Genomic DNA, 18628 nt, shown 5'->3' with positions numbered 1-18628 from the left:
ACAGTGAGAATGTGATTCATTCAGTATCTCTCTGTCTCTGGTATTGTATGTGAATGTGTTGTTTATTCTGTGTTTTTCTGTGACTGGTAGAGTTTGTGAGTGTGGCATTCATTCTGTACCTGTTAGGAAATATTACTGAATGGCATTGTGGACTATGTTTTTTAGGCACTCCTACTCTATGTGAATCAGATTTTTACTGTGTCTGTCTGTTTCACGTCATGTAATTGATTATGGGATGCATTATATAGCTATCAGTCTCTGGCTGTGATAGATAGATAGATAGATTTTTGATCTACAAGGCAGTAAAGGGTTATTGGGACAGCGAGGAAAGTGAAGTTCAGCACAATCAGATCAGCCATGATCATACTAAATGGCAGAGTAGGGTGGAGAGGTCAAATGGCCTACTCTTGCTCATATTTGTTATGTTCTTAAGATCTTCTCTTACTTGACATGATTGTGGACCACATTCTGTATCTTTAAATCTCTGGTCCAGAATGTGTGTTTGGAATTCATTCCTTGTGTAGTGGGTGGCACAGTGGCGCAGTGGTTAGCGCCGCAGCCACATAACTCCAGGGACCCGGGTTCGATTCTGGGTACTGCCTGTGTGGAGTTTGCAAGTTCTCCCTGTGACCGTGTGGGTTTTCGCCAAGTGCTTCGGTTTCCTGCCACAGCCATAAGACTTGCAGGTGATAGGTAAATTGCCCCTCGAAGATAGGTGGTCGGGAATATGAGATTACTGTTGGGTTAGTATAAATGGGTAGTTGTTGGTCGCCACAGACTCGGTGGGCCGAAGGGTCTGTTTCAGTGCTGTATCTCTAAATAAATGTATCTGCCTCTGAGGGAGTGTGCAAGTGTAAGATTAATTCTGGAGCAGCCAGTGTGTGTACTGTACATGCATGTTGGATCCATTCAGTATATGTAAATTATGGGTATGATATGTGATTCATTCTCCATCCATTAGGCTCTGGTACCCTGTTTCAGTGTCAGGTTCAATTTGCATCTCTGTGATGTCTGTGTGATCCTTCAGTATTTAATATGTACCTCAAGCATTCTGTTGGCTACTGTTAAATATTTTCATCTATCAATATTTTTTTCCTTGTGTTTAATATAAAATAGGAATTAACTATTTCATAGCTGTCTATTTTGTTCAATTCTTGTACATGAGTTGTGAATTGGTATCCAATTCCTTGCTCTGCCAAATTAATTGTGAATGTTAATCTTTCAATCTGATCCATGACCTGGTATGTACAGTCAAATTACACCATTTTGTAAAAAAAAAGAATGAATACTGTATGTTTCTGTCTGACCCTTAGTGACATGTTTGGACTGGTTTGTAATCTGTAGCTCAGTTGATATTGTGGGGGACTTTATTGGGATTCATTCTGTAGCTTTCAATCAGATAAATTTTGCCTGTTCTAGTTAAGATATCTTATTTGAAATGTAGTCAAATTGACAGTGTATTTAAATCTGATAATGAGTGTGTTTTTAGACTGGGTTTGATGTATCTACCAGTCAGCTGGAGTGAAATAGATACAACTTCAATCTCTCCTGCTCTGCTTGACTGTTGGATTGAAAATGTGTCTCTTGATCTTGGGATCAGTGTGGGTCTGACTACTTCTTTTGTTTGTTACAGTGGAAATGATGAGCTGGCTGTGTCACTGTGCTTTGTGAGTGATACTGTATCTACCTACTGTGTGTTGGAAGAAGCTGGCTGCACTTTTCCTTGTGTCCAGGAGTCAGGACTTTCATTCTGGTTCCTTCAAATGTTTGCCTGCAGCAAGAAAAAGTAATTCTTATACTTGAAGAAAGGTCAGTGAGAAGAATCACAGAATCATTACAGTGCAGAAGGAGGCCATGTGCCCCATCATGTCTGCACCGGTTCTCTGAAAGAGCAACTCCCTCAGTTCCATTCCCCTGCCTTCTCCCCATAACCCCACCAAATTCTTCCCTTTCATAAAACTTTCTAATTCCCTTTTGAATACTTCAGTCAAACCTGCCTCCATCAAATTCCAGATCTTAACCACTCGCTGCATGAAAAAGATTTTCCTCATGTACCTTTTGCTACTCTTACCAAATACTTTAAATTTGTGCCTTCTCGTTCTCGATCCTCTCATGAGTGGGAACAGTTTAGTTTAGAGATACAGCACTATAACAGGCCCTTCGGCCCAACGAGTCTGTGCCGACCATCAACCACCCAATTATACTAATCCTATATTCCTACCACATCCCCACCTGTCCCTACATTTCCCTACCACCTACCTATACTCGGGGCAATTTATAATGGCCAATTTAACTGCCAACCTGCAAGTCTTTTGGCTGTTGGAGGAAAGCGGAGCACCCGGAGGAAACCCATGCAGACACAGGGAGAACTTGCAAACTCCACACAGACAGTACCCAGAATTGAACCCAGGTTACTGGAGCTGTGAGGCTGCAGTGCTAACCACTGCACCACTGTGCCACCCCCAGAGTTTCTTTCTATCTACTCTACCCAGACACCTCATGATTTTGAATACCTCTATCAAATCACCTCTCAGTCTGCTCTTCCCCAGGGAAAACAGTCCTAACTTCTCCAATCTATCTTCAAAACTGAATTTCCTCATCCCTGGATCCATCCTCATGAATCTTCTCTGTACTATCTCCCATGCTGTCAGGTCTTTCCTCAAGTGAGGTGCCCAGAATTGGACATCATACTCCAGCAGAGGCTGAATTAGTGTCTTACAGAAGGTCAACATAACTTCCTTGCTCTTGTACTTTATTCCACTATGAATGAAGTCTAGGATGCTGTATGTTTTATTAAACACATTCTAAACCTGTCCTGCCACTTTCAATGACTAATGCACATACACACCTCAGTCGATCTGCTCCTGCTCCTCGAATTATACCCTTTATTTTATACTGTTTCTCCATGTTCTTACTACCAAAATGAATCACCTCACATTTCTTTGCATTGAACTTCATCTGCCACCTGTCTGTCCATTCCACCAACTTGTCTATGTCCTTTTGTAGTTCTACACTATCCACCTCACAGTTCACAATGCTTCCAAGTTTCGTATCATCTGCATACTTTGAAATTGTGCACCAAGGTCTCGGAGATTAACCTATATCAGGAAAAGCAAGGGTCCAAACACTGATCCCAGGGAAACTCCATCACAACCTTCCTCCAGCCAAAAAACATCCATTAACCACAGCTCTTTGTTTCCTGTAACTCAGGCAATTTCGTATCTAGTTGCGACTGTCCATTTTATTGCACGAACTACAAGTTTGCTCACAAGTCTATTGTTGCACTGTATCAAACGCCTTTTGAAGGTCCATGTGCAGCACATCAACAGCATTGCCCTCATCAACCCTCTCTGTTACCTCCTCAAAAGACTTCAGCAATTTGGATCAACATGATTTTCCCTGAAGAAATCCATGCTGCTTTTCCTTAATTAACTCACATTTAGAGTCATAGAGTTCTACAGCACATAAATAGGCCCTTCGGCCCATCATGTACATGCTGGCCATCAGGTACCTAAGTATTCTAATCCCATTTTCCAGCACTTGGTCAGTATCCTTGTATGCTATGGCGGTTCAAATGTTCCTCTAAATACTTCTTGAATGTTGTGAGGGTTTCTGCCTCTACCATCTCTTCAGGCAGTGTGATCCACATTCCAACCATCTTCTGGGTTAAAACATTTTTCCTCAAGGCCCCTCTAAACCTCCTGCTCCTAACCTTAAATCTATGTCCCCTGGTTATTGACATCTCTGCTCAGGGAAAACAAATCGTCCTATCTATACTTCTCATAATTTTGTTTTCCTCAGTCAGGTCCCCCCTCAGCCTTCTCTGCTTTAATAGTCCCTGTGACTATTGATTTTGCCCCTAATTATTTTTTCTCGATTTTTTCCCAACACTGAATTTAAACTAACTGGCCTGCAGTTGATAGGCTTATATTTACACCCTTTATTGAAAAATTCTGCAGTTCTTTATCACCACCCCCGAGTCTAAGGAAGAGTGAAAAATTATGGCCAGATCCTCTGTGATTTCCACCCTCACTTCCCTCAGTTTCCTTAGATGCATCTCATCTGGCTCTGGTGCTTTCTCCACTTTAAGTACAGACAGACTATCTAACATTTCTTCTTTATCAATTTTAAAACCCTTTAATATCTGACTTACCTCCTCTTTCAACATTACCAAGGAAGAAGATGCAACCCAGACAAAGACAGATGCAAAGTATTGCTTTAATACCTCAGCTATGCCCTCTGCCTCCATGTGTAAATCCACGTTCTGGCCCCTAATCGGCCGCATTCCTCCTTTTACCACCTTTTTACTATTTATATGCTTATAGAAAACGTTGGGATTTCCTTTAATGCTCGCTGGCCGTCTCTTTTCATCTTCTCTCATTGCTTCTCCTATTTATTTTTTTTTCCACTTCCCCTCTGGACCTTCTATATTCAGCCTGGTTCTCAATAGTATTTTCTATCTGGCATCTCTTATAAGCACACTTTTTCTTCTTTATCTTAATCTCTACCTCTTTTGCCATCCAAGGAGTTCTGGGTTTGTTTGTTTTAATTTTCCCCTTCAAGGGAACATACATCGACTGTGCCCAAACTATCTGTTCTTTGAAGGTAACCCAATGTTCATCTACCAGTTTTGATGCCAGCTTTTGACTCCAATTTATTCGCCCCAGCTCCATTCTTCCCCCATTGAAGTTGACTTTCCCCCAGTTAATTATTCTTACCCTGGATTGCTCTTTGTCCTTTTCCATAGTCAGCCTAAACCTTATGATACAATGATCACTATCCCCCTAAATGCACTCCTCCTGATACTTGATCCAATTGGCCCACCTCATTCCTTAGAACCAGGTCTAGCAGTGCCTTCTTTCTCGTTGGACTAGCAACATACTGTTGTCGAAAATTTTCCTGAACACACTCTGGGAACTCTTGTCCCTCATTGCCCTTAACACTACTATTATCCCAGTCCATATTTGGATAATTAAACTCTTCCATTATTACTACCCTATAATGTTTGCACCTTGCTTTAATTTCCTTGCAAATTTGTTTTTCCATGTCTTACCCACTGGCTGGTGGCCTGCAGACAACACTGAGCAATGTCACTGCAGCTTTTTTGTTCCTTAGCTCTCGCTTAATTGATTCTGTCCTCGACCCCTCTGGGACATCCTTTTTCTCCAGCACTGAAATACTCTCCTTAATCAATACTGACAACTCTCCCCCTTTATTCCCTTTCATATCTTTCCCGAACACCTTGTATCCAGGAATGTTTCACACCCAGTCTCTGTTCGAGCCACAACATCAAATTTCCACATGACAATCTCCGCCTGTACCTCACCATCTTATCAACCATACTCCGTGTGTTCACATACATGTACCCTGATTCAGACTGTATTACATTCTGCCTTACTCTGACTCCACTTAATAACGTATTATTCCCGACTCTTGTGTTATCAATCTCCCCCAGTATTCTGTACATGTCGGTATTCCTCTCTATTACTTGCTCCCTGACAAGTTAACTGACATGATACAAAAGTAATCAATATAATCTTTTCAATAATAATCATTATGAACAATCGGAAAAAGAAAACCAGCAACACAAACAGTGTCTGTCTCCTGCAACACTCTGCTTCTGCTGCCCACCAGTTTGCAGCGGTTTTGCGACAGTTTTGCGACACTCAGAAACAACCCACACCCCGCACCGCTCCATGAATCGGACGACCCGATGGAGTCGTCACCTCTCCCTTCCCCCCACCGGCTCACTCCATGTTCCGGGACCAGTTTCTGCTCCACAATCTCCGACTCCCGCTGAACTTCCCCGCTATTCAATGTTAATCTCTGAACACATCTGCAGACTCGCTCCCAAACCTGGTGTTGCTGCTGGAAGCAGATGTTGTTTGTTCACTTACCCCGGGACCCGGATGTCTCCATTCGCAGCTGATTTAAACAATCTTCCGCTCACTCACTGAATGACGCTCAGAGACAGTGTTGGGGAGAGGGGAGCGCATGCGCTCTACGCTTCATTATGACGTCCCAGTGGGCGGAGCTATAATGCGCTTGCGCAGATCTCTGCAAGAATTGAGCGTTCAAAACTCAATGGGAACTTTCCCCATTTCACCCTCATCAATGTGTGAACAATGAAACTGAACATGGGGTTAGGGTGGAGGGAGGGTGGGGAGGGGTGGAGGGAATCTATAACCTAGAAAGCCGGGAGCTGATCCCATTTAGATGTTCAAATTGCCGTCTCTCCCTGCAGGGTGTTTGTTATTATTGAGACCCTCCTCTCAAAACAATCCGACAGAAACATGGGAGGAAGGAGGGAGTCGGTGTGTTTGCTGGGACCTTGTAGAATTCATTTCAGTCAGCAAAGGTTTGTCTAACCGGAGTGAAACCCGCGGTCAATGTGAGTAATACCGAATGGTGATCTTCATCGTTTCATTCTAAACAAGAGAGACACGGAGCTGCCGCGATTATACCGGACACACAAACACAGTGACGATAGAGCCCGTCCCAGAGTTTCAGCTCCCGGTTGTTAAATGTCCTCATGTACACAGTCTTTGCTGTGATTTTTCAGGGTTCAGTTGCCGATGTCTACTTCTGTATCCCTGAAACACTCGGAGCCAGGAGATCCTCACACTCCATTTTGAAAGATTTATGGACAGGAATTTTTCCAAACTTTGGCTGAGTCGATCATAACCTGCTGTTCAATCATAGTATTATTCAAGGAATTAATGAGACATTCTGTTCACTACTTGGGTCTTGAACTCGGTTTGAGCAGATCAACAAGTGAAAGGTTCAGCATTTTTCCAGATATAACAGACAGAGCTGGATAGAGGGACTCAGGGTTAATCCTGCACACACAGGACAGTTTGAGTGACAGTCACACAGGGACGGGAACTGATCTCGATTCCGTTGCCTACTCACCCAACAAGGACAGTTCGGGACTGACTAAACATCCAACTCACTATAATTCAGTACTGGAGAAAGACAGAGTCTTGTCCACTCCATCTGTCCTTACTGTATCTGGGACATTATGTGAGGGAAAGTGTTCCAGTCCCTCTCACTCTCAGACAGCAACTGACATGTGTTCAGACAGTCAGTGTTAGTCTTTCACTTACCATGAATAGGCGCCTCTCCAAGAACCTGTAAATCCAATATCCCGAAGCAGCTGTTCTACTCAGAACTTGGTCATGGTAGGAGAACCCCAGGAGGACAGTGGAAACACTTCAGAGATGTCCTCAAATCATCCCTCATTTGGGAAGACATTGTACTCTTCAGGGATATTTGTCAGGAGCATGCAAAGGTGAACTCGACGCAGTGAAGGCAGCACCCACACCTCCAATGCAGTCATTTTCCTGACCCTTCCAGCACCACCTGACTCTGATATGACAGAGTCTGCAGATCATGAATTGGACTTATCAGCCATTTCATAACTCATCAAACTGGAGTGGAAAAAAGTCATCCCTGATCGCGAGAGACTGTCCGAGATGGAAGAGAATAAATAGGCCAATATAATGATCAGCAATAATAATGAACTGGAGAGGGAGGAGATCGAGAGCAGGGAGATAGAATAGGGAGCGGAAGTGGCCTGTGACCTTTATATAATGTAACACATTGACAGAGATCCTGTTCTATTTGGGTAAAGAGTTATTCAAGATAGAAACATTTAAACTAGTCTCTCGCTGACATATTGTACCAGAGACAAGCTCTCTATTATTTCCAAACTCAAAACAGGGCCAGATTATAAACAAATACTGTATTTCTCACTGAACCACTTTTACCTGTTGGACTCTCTGCAGATTCGCAGGACAAGGCCATTCAGATATATTTTCAGTCACTAAGAGATTCATTCTGATGACATTAAGCAGAGACTATCAGATGTTTAACTTTCATCCCTCAAACACTCGGATTCACTTTTACACTTCGACGAGATCCGTTTGGACAGTTTAGGAGCCGCCCCCTCACCCCTTCCTCCACTTTATTCCGACCATCTTCCAGTCTCAGTGTCACACACGTTACCATTAATTTGCTTTTGATCAATATAATTCAAAGGTTGTTTGCAGCGACAATCATTGAAAAAATGATGACAGTGATTTGTAATAAACATCCCATATCCATCCTATCACCATGATTACAACCAGGCAGAACCAGGGGAAGGAAAAATCTGCTAACAAAGACTATTATTTTTGACATCAGTGCTGAGTTAATAAAGGACAACCAGTACGGATTTGCTCAGGGCAAATCATGTGCGACTAACATGATTGAATTCTGGTGGTTGAAGTTACTGAAGGTAGTACAGTAATTATTGGATATATGCTCTTCCAAAGGCATTCAATCCAGTAGTGAATAACAGACTTACATGGAGAATAGAAATGCATGTTAAAATTGACACTGGTATTCTGAGATGGTAGTTGGTTAAAGGAGAGGAGGCTACTCTGTGAACTTGTCTTAATTACACCTTCTCCTTTGTTATCTCTTGCCCCAACCCCGCTTTACTTGCTTATAACCTTTCACAATTCGAATATTTGCTCGTTCTGAAGTAGGGTCACAGACCTGAAATGTTAACTCTGCTTCTCTCTCCACAGATGCTGCCAGACCTGTTGAGTATTTCCAGTATTTCTAGTTTATATTTCAGATTTCCAGCATCTGCAGTATTTTGCTTTTATTTTAGAGTTTACTAGTGAACTGATCCTTTTTGCTTACTGGGCAGAACTATGCAGTGGAGTGACGCAGAAAACTGTACGAAGAACAATGTTTTTAACAGGCCCACAATTTCGAAGTTTAAGGAGGACAAAATACACAGCAATGTATGCATATAGTAGAGAGCTGTAAGTTTCAGCTAGATTTACCTGAACAGAGGTGAGACAGAGAATACCCAACCCATCTCACCTTTAGATTCCTGACCAAGATAGACCTACAAGGTGCAAACTCAAGTTATGTGACCAAGTCAGAGAGTTTATTAGGCTTAACTAAGATGTACAAAGTTAATACTTAACAATGGTAATAGATATTCAGTAACACACAACACCCGTTCTTGTTTCTGCGCTTGCTGCCGCATGGACTTCTCTCCTTCTTCATCCCTTGCTGTGTTTTTTGACCATATTCTATCTTCTCCTTTTAAGTACCAACGATCTTCTGTTGACCCCTCTCTAAGTGTGCTGATGATGTCCTGTAACACCCTTTTTTTATCCTTCTTGTGGTGCAAGGATGTTACCATATTAGTTTTGAATTGTTCCAAGAGTCCTAATTGGTCCAGGTTGACATCACTGTTTGACACTAGTTAGTTAATGGTTGAATCTACACACAGTACAGATGTTTCCCGACTCTTTCTATTTTAGCAAGGATCCTAAAGGTTACATTCTTGCTGATCCCAGACATTTTTTTCTTTAATTCTGCCTTTATCTCATCTCTCTCCATGCAAGGAGTGCTGGTGACTCTCCCATTGTTCTCACAATAAGGTTTAAGCAAAGTATAGCCTTGAAAACACATTTCATAATAAAGCAAGCAACAGATCAAACAGACTTCAATATATTGATGTACAAAGCATATCATTAATCCTATTATTTTAGCTGTCCTTATTTGTCACAAACGTAAAATATGTCACGGTCCATCACCCCCACATTGTGGATTCTCCTCCAGCTACATGACTTGCCTTTTTTTTCCCTATGGCTACGTGCATCTTCCACACTGACACATCTCTCAACATGACATTTTAACATAGTTCAGTGAAGATGACCGTCATGCTTCACAATCCAACATTAACATTGCAGTTCTTGCATAAATGTAAGCCATGAAAATACTCTAAACTTTACACAGCGGTGAGCAGTCTTCAGGTGATACAGAAAATCTGGTGCGTTGGGCAGAGACAATCAGTTAATCTATCAAAGTCTCTTGATGTTATGCTCCTATCGAGACTACTTACAACACAACTATTCTTTTGTTATTGAAAAGCTTGGATAGATGGCTCTGGATTGTGTTATCTAAGGAAGTGGTTGTTCTCCTGACAGCAATGTGGATTGAGGGGAGATCTGATGCAGGTGTAGGTAAGTGAGACAAGGATAACCCGTTCCCATTAGTTGATGGTACAAGGACTAGGAGACACAGATTGATGGTTTTGGGAAAGAGATGCAGCGAAATGTGAGGAAGCACTTTTTGCTTTACCTGCTACATTGCAACTGCAATGTCTGTCCACAAGTGTGGTGGAAGCAGAGACAATCAATGATTTCAATAGGAAATTGGAGAAACACTTGAAGGAAACAAACTTGCTCCAGGGTGACGCCAATCAAGCGGGAGAATGAATCTGATTGGATGATAAGAATATTTTATCATTTTCAATTCTGTCAAAGCTTTGACATTTTTTTCGTTTGTAAAATACTGCAACATAAAGTAAACCTGCAATTTAAGGTTGCGCTGGCCAGGAATCGAACCCAGGTCAGCTGCTTGGAAGGCAGCTATGCTCACCACTATACCACCATCGCTTACTGTACTATGCTGGTCCAGCGTTTTGATTAATAGAATGCTGTACAATGGTTTCAACTTGCACCTGAGCAATACGATTATGTTGACAGAAACACAATACTGTGAATGCTGGAAATCTGAAATAAAATCAGAAAGTGCTGCAAATATTCTGATCAATGGTCACTCACCTGAAAAGTTAAATCTGCTTCTCTCTCCACAGATGCTGCCAGACCTGCTGAGTATTTCCAGCATTTCTTGTTTTTATTTCAGATTTCCAGCATCTGCAGTATTTTGCTTTTATTTTAGAGTTTAGTAGCGAACTGATCCTTTTTGCTTACTGGGCAGAACTATGCAGTGGAGTGACGCAGAAAACTGTACGAAGAACAATGTTTTTAACGGGCCCACAATTTCGAAGTTTAAGGAGGACAAAATACACAGCAATGTATGCAGATAGTAAAGAGCTGTAAGTTTCAGGTAGATGTTACCTGAACAGAGGTGAGACAGAGAATACCCAACCCGTCTCACCTTTAGATTCCTGACCAAGATAGACCGACAAGGTACAAACTCAAGTTATGTGACCAAGTCAGAGAGTTTATTAGGCTTAACCAAGATGTACAAAGTTAATACTTAACAATGGTAATAGATATTCAGTAACACACAACACCCGTTCTTGTTTCTGTGCTTGCTGCCGCACGGACTTCTCTCCTTCTTCATCCCTTGCTGTGTTTTTTTGACTATATTCTATCTTCTCCTTTTAAGTACCAACGATCTTCTGTTGACCCCTCTCTAAGTGTGCTGACGATGTCCTGTAACACCCTTTCTTTTATCCTTCTTGTGGTGCAAGGATGTTACCATATTAGTTTTGAATTGTTCCAAGTGTCCTAATTGGTCCAGGTTGACATCATTGTTTGACACTAGTTAGTTAATGGTTGAATCTACACACAGTACAGATGTTTCCCGACTCTTTCTATTTTAGCAAGGATCCTAAAGGTTACATTCTTGCTGATCCCAGATATTATTTTCTTTAATTCTGCCTTTATCTCATCTCTCTCCATGCAAGGAGTGCTGGTGACTCTCCCATTGTTCTCACAAAAAGGTTTAAACAAAGTATAGCCTTGAAAACACATTTCATAATAAAGCAAGCAACAGATCAAACAGACTTCAATATATTGATGTACAAAGCATATCATTAATCCTATTATTTTAGCTGTCCTTATTTGTCACAAACGTAAAATATGTCACGGTCCATCGTGCCCACATTGTGGATTCTCCTCCAGCTACATGACTTGCCTTTTTTTTTTCCTATGGCTACGTGCATCTTCCACACTGACACATCTCTCAACATGACATTTTAACATAGTTCAGTGAAGGTGACCGTCATGCTTCACAATCCAACATTAACATTGCAGTTCTTGCATAAATGTAAGCCATGAAAATACTCTAAACTTTACACAGCGGTGAGCAGTGTTCAGGTGATACAGAAAATCTGGTGCGTTGGGCAGAGACAATCAGTTAATCTATCAAAGTCTCTTGAAGTTATGCTCCTATCGAGACTACTTACAACGCAACTATTCTTTTGTTATTTTTAAAGCTTGGATAGATGGCTCTGGATTGTGTTATCTAAGTAAGTGGTTGTTCTCCTTACAGCAATGTGGATTGAGGGGAGATCTGATGCAGGTGTAGGTAAGTTAGACAAGGATAACCCGTTCCCATTAGTTGATGGTACAAGGACTAGGAGACACAGATTGATGGTTTTGGGAAAGAGATGCAGGGAAATTTGAGGAAGCACTTTTTGCTTTACCTGCTACATTGCAACTGCAATGTCTGTCCACAAGTGTGGTGGAAGCGGAGACAATCAGTGATTTCAATAGGATATTGGAGAAACACTTGAAGGAAACAAACTTGCTCCAGGGTGACGCCAATCAAGCGGGAGAATGAATCTGATTGGATGATAAGAATATTTTATCAATTTCAATTCTGTCAAAGCTTTGACATTTTTTTCGTTTGTAAAATACTGCAACATAAGGAAAAGCTGCAATTTAAAGTTGCGATGGCCGGGAATCGAACCAAGGTCAACTGCTTGGAAGGCAGCTATGCTCACCACTATACCACCATCGCTTACGGTGCAGTGTTGGTCCAGCGTTTTAATTAATAGAATGCTGTACAATGGTTTCAACTTGTACCTGAGCAATACGATTGTGTCAACAGAAACACAAAACTGTGAATGCTGGAAATCTGAAATAAAATCAGAAAGTGCTGCAAATATTCTGATCAATGGTCACTCACCTGAAACGTTAACTCTGCTTCTCTCTCCACAGATGCTGCCAGACCTGCTGAGTATTTCCAGCATTTCTTGTTTTTATTTCAGATTTCCAGCATCTGCAGTATTTTGCTTTTATTTTAGAGTTTCGTAGCGAACTGATCCTTTTTGCTTACTGGGCAGAACTATGCAATGGGGTGACGCAGAAAACTGTACGAAGAACAATGTTTTTAACGGGCCCACAATTTCGAAGTATAAGGAGGACAAAATACACAGCAATGTATGCAGATAGTAAAGAGCTGTAAGTTTCAGATAGATGTTACCTGAGCAGAGGTGAGACAGAGAATACCCAACCCGTCTCACCTTTAGATTCCTGACCAAGATAGACCTACAAGGTACAAACTCAAGTTATGTGACCAAGTCAGAGAGTTTATTAGGCTTAACTAAGATGTACAAAGTTAATACTTAACAATCATTTGCGATAGTCAGCACGGTTTTGTGAAAGGTAGGTCGTGCCTCACAAACCTTATTGTGTTTTTCGAGAAGGTGACCAAACAGGTGGATGAGGGTAAAGCCGTGGATGTGGTGTATATGGATTTCAGTAAGGCGTTTGGTAAGGTTCCCCACGGTAGGCTATTGCAGAAAATACGGAAGTATGGGGTTGAAGGTGATTTAGAGCTTTGGATCAGAAATTGGCTAGCTGAAAGAAGACAGAGGGTGGTGGTTGATGGCAAATGTTCCTCCTGGAGTTTAGTTACTAGTGGTGTACCGCAAGGTTCTGTTTTGGGGCCACTGCTGTTTGTCATTTTTATAAACGACCTGGATGAGGGTGTAGAAGGGTGGGTTAGTAAATTTGCGGATGACACGAAGGTCGGTGGAGTTGTGGATAGTGTCGAAGAGTGTTGTAGGGTACAGAGGGACATAGATAGGCTGCAGAGCTGGGCTGAGAGATGGCAAATGGAGTTTAATGCGGAGGAGTGTGAGGTGATTCACTTTGGAAGGAGTAACAGCAATGCAGAGTACTGGGCTAATGGGAAGATTCTTGGTAGTGTAGATGAGCAGAGAGATCTTGGTATCCAGGTACATAAATCCCTGAAAGTTGCTACTCAGGTTAATAGGGCTGTTAAGAAGGCATATGGTGTGTTAGCTTTTATTAGTAGGGGGATCGAGTTTCGGAGCCACGAGGTCATGATGCAGCTGTCCAAAACTCTGGTGAGGCCGCACCTTGAGTATTGCGTGCAGTTCTGGTCACCGCATTATAGGAAGGATGTGGAAGCTTTGGAAAGGGTGCAGAGGAGATTTACTAGGATGTTGCCTGGTATGGAAGGAAGGTCTTACGAGGAAAGGCTGAGGGACTTGGGGTTGTTTTCGTTAGAGAGAAGGAGGAGGAGAGGTGACTTAATAGAGACATACAAGATAATCAGAGGGTTAGATAGGGTGGATAGTGAGAGTCTTTTTCCTCGGATGAGGATGGCAAACACGAGGGGACATAGCTTTAAGTTGAGGGGTGAAAGATATAGGACAGATGTCAGAGGTAGTTTCTTTACGCAGAGAGTAGTAGGGGCATGGAACGCCCTGCCTGCAACAGTAGTAGACTCGCCAACTTTAAGGGCATTTAAGTGGTCATTGGATAGACATATGGATGCAAATAGAATAGTGTAGGTCAGATGATCGGCGCAACATCGAGGGCCGAAGGGCCTGTACTGCGCTGTAATATTCTAATTCTAATTCTAATTCTAATGGTAATAGATATTCAGTAACACACAACACCCGTTCTTGTTTCTGTGCTTGCTGCCGCACGGACTTCTCTCCTTCTTCATCCCTTGCTGTGTTTTTTTGACTATATTCTATCTTCTCCTTTTAAGTACCAACGATCTTCTGTTGACCCCTCTCTAAGTGTGCTGACGATGTCCTGTAACACCCTTTCTTTTATCCTTCTTGTGGTGCAAGGATGTTACCATATTAGTTTTGAATTGTTCCAAGTGTCCTAATTGGTCCAGGTTGACATCATTGTTTGACACTAGTTAGTTAATGGTTGAATCTACACACAGTACAGATGTTTCCCGACTCTTTCTATTTTAGCAAGGATCCTAAAGGTTACATTCTTGCTGATCCCAGACATTTTTTTCTTTAATTCTGCCTTTATCTCATCTCTCTCCATGCAAGGAGTGCTGGTGACTCTCCCATTGTTCTCACAAAAAGGTTTAAACAAAGTATAGCCTTGAAAACACATTTCATAATAAAGAAAGCAACAGATCAAACAGACTTCAATATATTGATGTACAAAGCATATCATTAATCCTATTATTTTAGCTGTCCTTATTTGTCACAAATGTAAAATATGTCACGGTCCATCGCGCCCACATTGTGGATTCTCCTCCAGCTACATGACTTGCCTTTTTTTTCCCTATGGCTACGTTCATCTTCCACACTGACACATCTCTCAACATGACATTTTAACATAGTTCAGTGAAGATGACCGTCATGCTTCACAATCCAACCTTAACATTGCAGTTCTTGCATAAATGTAAGCCATGAAAATACTCTAAACTTTACACAGCGGTGAGCAGTGTTCAGGTGATACAGAAAATCTGGTGCGTTGGGCAGAGACAATCAGCTAATCTATCAAAGTCTCTTGAAGTTATGCTCCTATCTATACTACTTACAACACAACTATTCTTATGCTATTGAAAAGCTTGGATAGATGGCTCTGGATTGTGTTATCTAAGTAGGTGGTTGTTCTCCTTCCAGCAATGTGGATTGAGGGGAGATCTGATGCAGGTGTAGGTAAGTTAGACAAGGATAACCCGTTCCCATTAGTTGATGGTGCAAGGACTAGGAGACACAGATTGATGGTTTTGGGAAAGAGATGCAGCGAAATGTGAGGAAGCACCTTTTGCTTTACCTGCTACATTGCAACTGCAATGTCTGTCCACAAGTGTGGTGGAAGCAGAGACAATCAATGATTTCAATAGGAAATTGGAGAAACACGTGAAGGAAACAAACTTGCTCCAGGGTGACGCCAATCAAGCGTGAGAATGAATCTGATTGGATGATAAGAATATTTTATCAATTTCAATTCTGTCAAAGCTTTGACATTTTTTTCGTTTGTAAAATACTGCAACATAAAGGAAAGCTGCAATTTAAGGTTGCGATGGCTGGGAATCGAACCCAGGTCAATTGCTTGGAAGGCAGTTATGCTCACCACTATACCACCATCGCTTACCATACTATGCTGGTTCAGCGTTTTGATTAATAGAATGCTGTACAACGTGCACCTGAGCAACACGATTTTGTTTACAGAAACACAATACTGTGAATGCTGGAAATCTGAAATAAAATCAGAAAGTGCTGCAAATATTCTGATCAATGGTCACTCACCTGAAACGATAACTCTGCTTCTCTCTCCACAGATGCTGCCAGACCTGCTGAGTATTTCCAGCATTTCTTGTTTTTATTTCAGATTTCCAGCATCTGCAGTATTTTGCTTTTATTTTAGAGTTTAGTAGCGAACTGATCCTTTTTGCTTACTGGGCAGAACTATGCAATGGAGTGACGCAGAAAACTGTACGAAGAACAATGTTTTTAACGGGCCCACAATTTCGAAGTATAAGGAGGACAAAATACACAGCAATGTATGCATATAGTAAAGAGCTGTAAGTTTCAGATAGATGTTACCTGAACAGAGGTGAGACAGAGAATACCCAACCCGTCTCACCTTTAGATTCCTGACCAAGATAGACCTACAAGGTACAAACTCAAGTTATGTGACCAAGTCAGAGAGTTTATTAGGCATAACTAAGATGTACAAAGTTAATACTTAACAATCATTTGCGATAGTCAGCACGGTTTTGTGAAAGGCAGGTCGTGCCTCACAAACCTTATTGTGTTTTTCGAGAAGGTGACCAAACAGGTGGATGAGGGTAAAGCCGTGGATGTGGTGTATATGGATTTCAGTAAGGCGTTTGGTAAGGTTCCCCACGGTAGGCTATTGCAGAAAATACGGAAGTATGGGGTTGAAGGTGATTTAGAGCTTTGGATCAGAAATTGGCTAGCTGAAAGAAGACAGAGGGTGGTGGTTGATGGCAAATGTTCATCCTGGAGTTTAGTTACTAGTGGTGTACCGCAAGGTTCTGTTTTGGGGCCACTGCTGTTTGTCATTTTTATAAACGACCTGGATGAGGGTGTAGAAGGGTGGGTTAGTAAATTTGCGGATGACACGAAGGTCGGTGGAGTTGTGGATAGTGTCGAAGAGTGTTGTAGGGTACAGAGGGACATAGATAGGCTGCAGAGCTGGGCTGAGAGATGGCAAATGGAGTTTAATGCGGAGGAGTGTGAGGTGATTCACTTTGGAAGGAGTAACAGCAATGCAGAGTACTGGGCTAATGGGAAGATTCTTGGTAGTGTAGATGAGCAGAGAGATCTTGGTATCCAGGTACATAAATCCCTGAAAGTTGCTACTCAGGTTAATAGGGCTGTTAAGAAGGCATATGGTGTGTTAGCTTTTATTAGTAGGGGGATCGAGTTTCGGAGCCACGAGGTCATGATGCAGCTGTCCAAAACTCTGGTGAGGCCGCACCTTGAGTATTGCGTGCAGTTCTGGTCACCGCATTATAGGAAGGATGTGGAAGCTTTGGAAAGGGTGCAGAGGAGATTTACTAGGATGTTGCCTGGTATGGAAGGAAGGTCTTACGAGGAAAGGCTGAGGGACTTGGGGTTGTTTTCGTTAGAGAGAAGGAGGAGGAGAGGTGACTTAATAGAGACATACAAGATAATCAGAGGGTTAGATAGGGTGGATAGTGAGAGTCTTTTTCCTCGGATGAGGATGGCAAACACGAGGGGACATAGCTTTAAGTTGAGGGGTGAAAGATATAGGACAGATGTCAGAGGTAGTTTCTTTACGCAGAGAGTAGTAGGGGCGTGGAACGCCCTGCCTGCAACAGTAGTAGACTCGCCAACTTTAAGGGCATTTAAGTGGTCATTGGATAGACATATGGATGCAAATAGAATAGTGTAGGTCAGATGATCGGCGCAACATCGAGGGCCGAAGGGCCTGTACTGCGCTGTAATATTCTAATTCTAATTCTAATTCTAATGGTAATAGATATTCAGTAACACACAACACCCGTTCTTGTTTCTGTGCTTGCTGCCGCACGGACTTCTCTCCTTCTTCATCCCTTGCTGTGTTTTTTTGACTATATTCTATCTTCTCCTTTTAAGTACCAACGATCTTCTGTTGACCCCTCTCTAAGTGTGCTGACGATGTCCTGTAACACCCTTTCTTTTATCCTTCTTGTGGTGCAAGGATGTTACCATATTAGTTTTGAATTGTTCCAAGTGTCCTAATTGGTCCAGGTTGACATCATTGTTTGACACTAGTTAGTTAATGGTTGAATCTACACACATTACAGATGTTTCCCGACTCTTTCTATTTTAGCAAGGATCCTAAAGGTTACATTCTTGCTTATCCCAGACAATGTTTTCTTTAATTCTGCCTTTATCTCATCTCTCTCCATGCAAGGAGTGCTGGTGTCTCTGCCATCGTTCTCACAAAAAGGTTTCAACAAAGTATAGCCTTGAAAACACATTTCATAATAAAGCAAGCAACAGATCAAACAGACTTCAATATATTGATGTACAAAGCATATCATTAATCCTATTATTTTAGCTGTCCTTATTTGTCACAAACGTAAAATATGTCACGGTCCATCGCGCCCACATTGTGGATTCTCCTCCAGCTACATGACTTGCCTTTTTATTTCCTATGGCTGCGTGCATCTTCCACACTGACACATCTCTCAACATGACATTTTAACATAGTTCAGTGAAGATGACCGTCATGCTTCACAAACCAACCTTGACATTGCAATTCTTGCATAAATGTAAGCTATGAAAATGATCTAAACGTTACTCAGCGGTGAG

At 41.9% G+C, this 18628-nt stretch overlaps 1 long non-coding RNA gene and 2 other non-coding genes across 3 annotated transcripts in view; all 3 read right to left on the bottom strand.

Annotated features, from left to right (window-relative positions):
* The window catches only part of LOC137356111 (uncharacterized), a 186957-nt gene that overhangs the window by 31766 nt on the left and 136563 nt on the right, over nucleotides 1-18628 (bottom strand). The window lies entirely within an intron of this gene.
* trnag-ucc (transfer RNA glycine (anticodon UCC)) lies at nucleotides 12493-12564 on the bottom strand. Its single transcript has one exon. It is a non-coding gene; the product is annotated as a tRNA-Gly (tRNA).
* trnag-ucc (transfer RNA glycine (anticodon UCC)) lies at nucleotides 15857-15928 on the bottom strand. The gene has a single exon. It is a non-coding gene; the product is annotated as a tRNA-Gly (tRNA).

The sequence above is a fragment of the Heterodontus francisci genome, chromosome 45, assembly GCF_036365525.1.
Source record: "Heterodontus francisci isolate sHetFra1 chromosome 45, sHetFra1.hap1, whole genome shotgun sequence".
Lineage (NCBI taxonomy): Eukaryota > Metazoa > Chordata > Chondrichthyes > Heterodontiformes > Heterodontidae > Heterodontus > Heterodontus francisci.
This window is presented reverse-complemented; position numbering and strand designations above follow the sequence as displayed.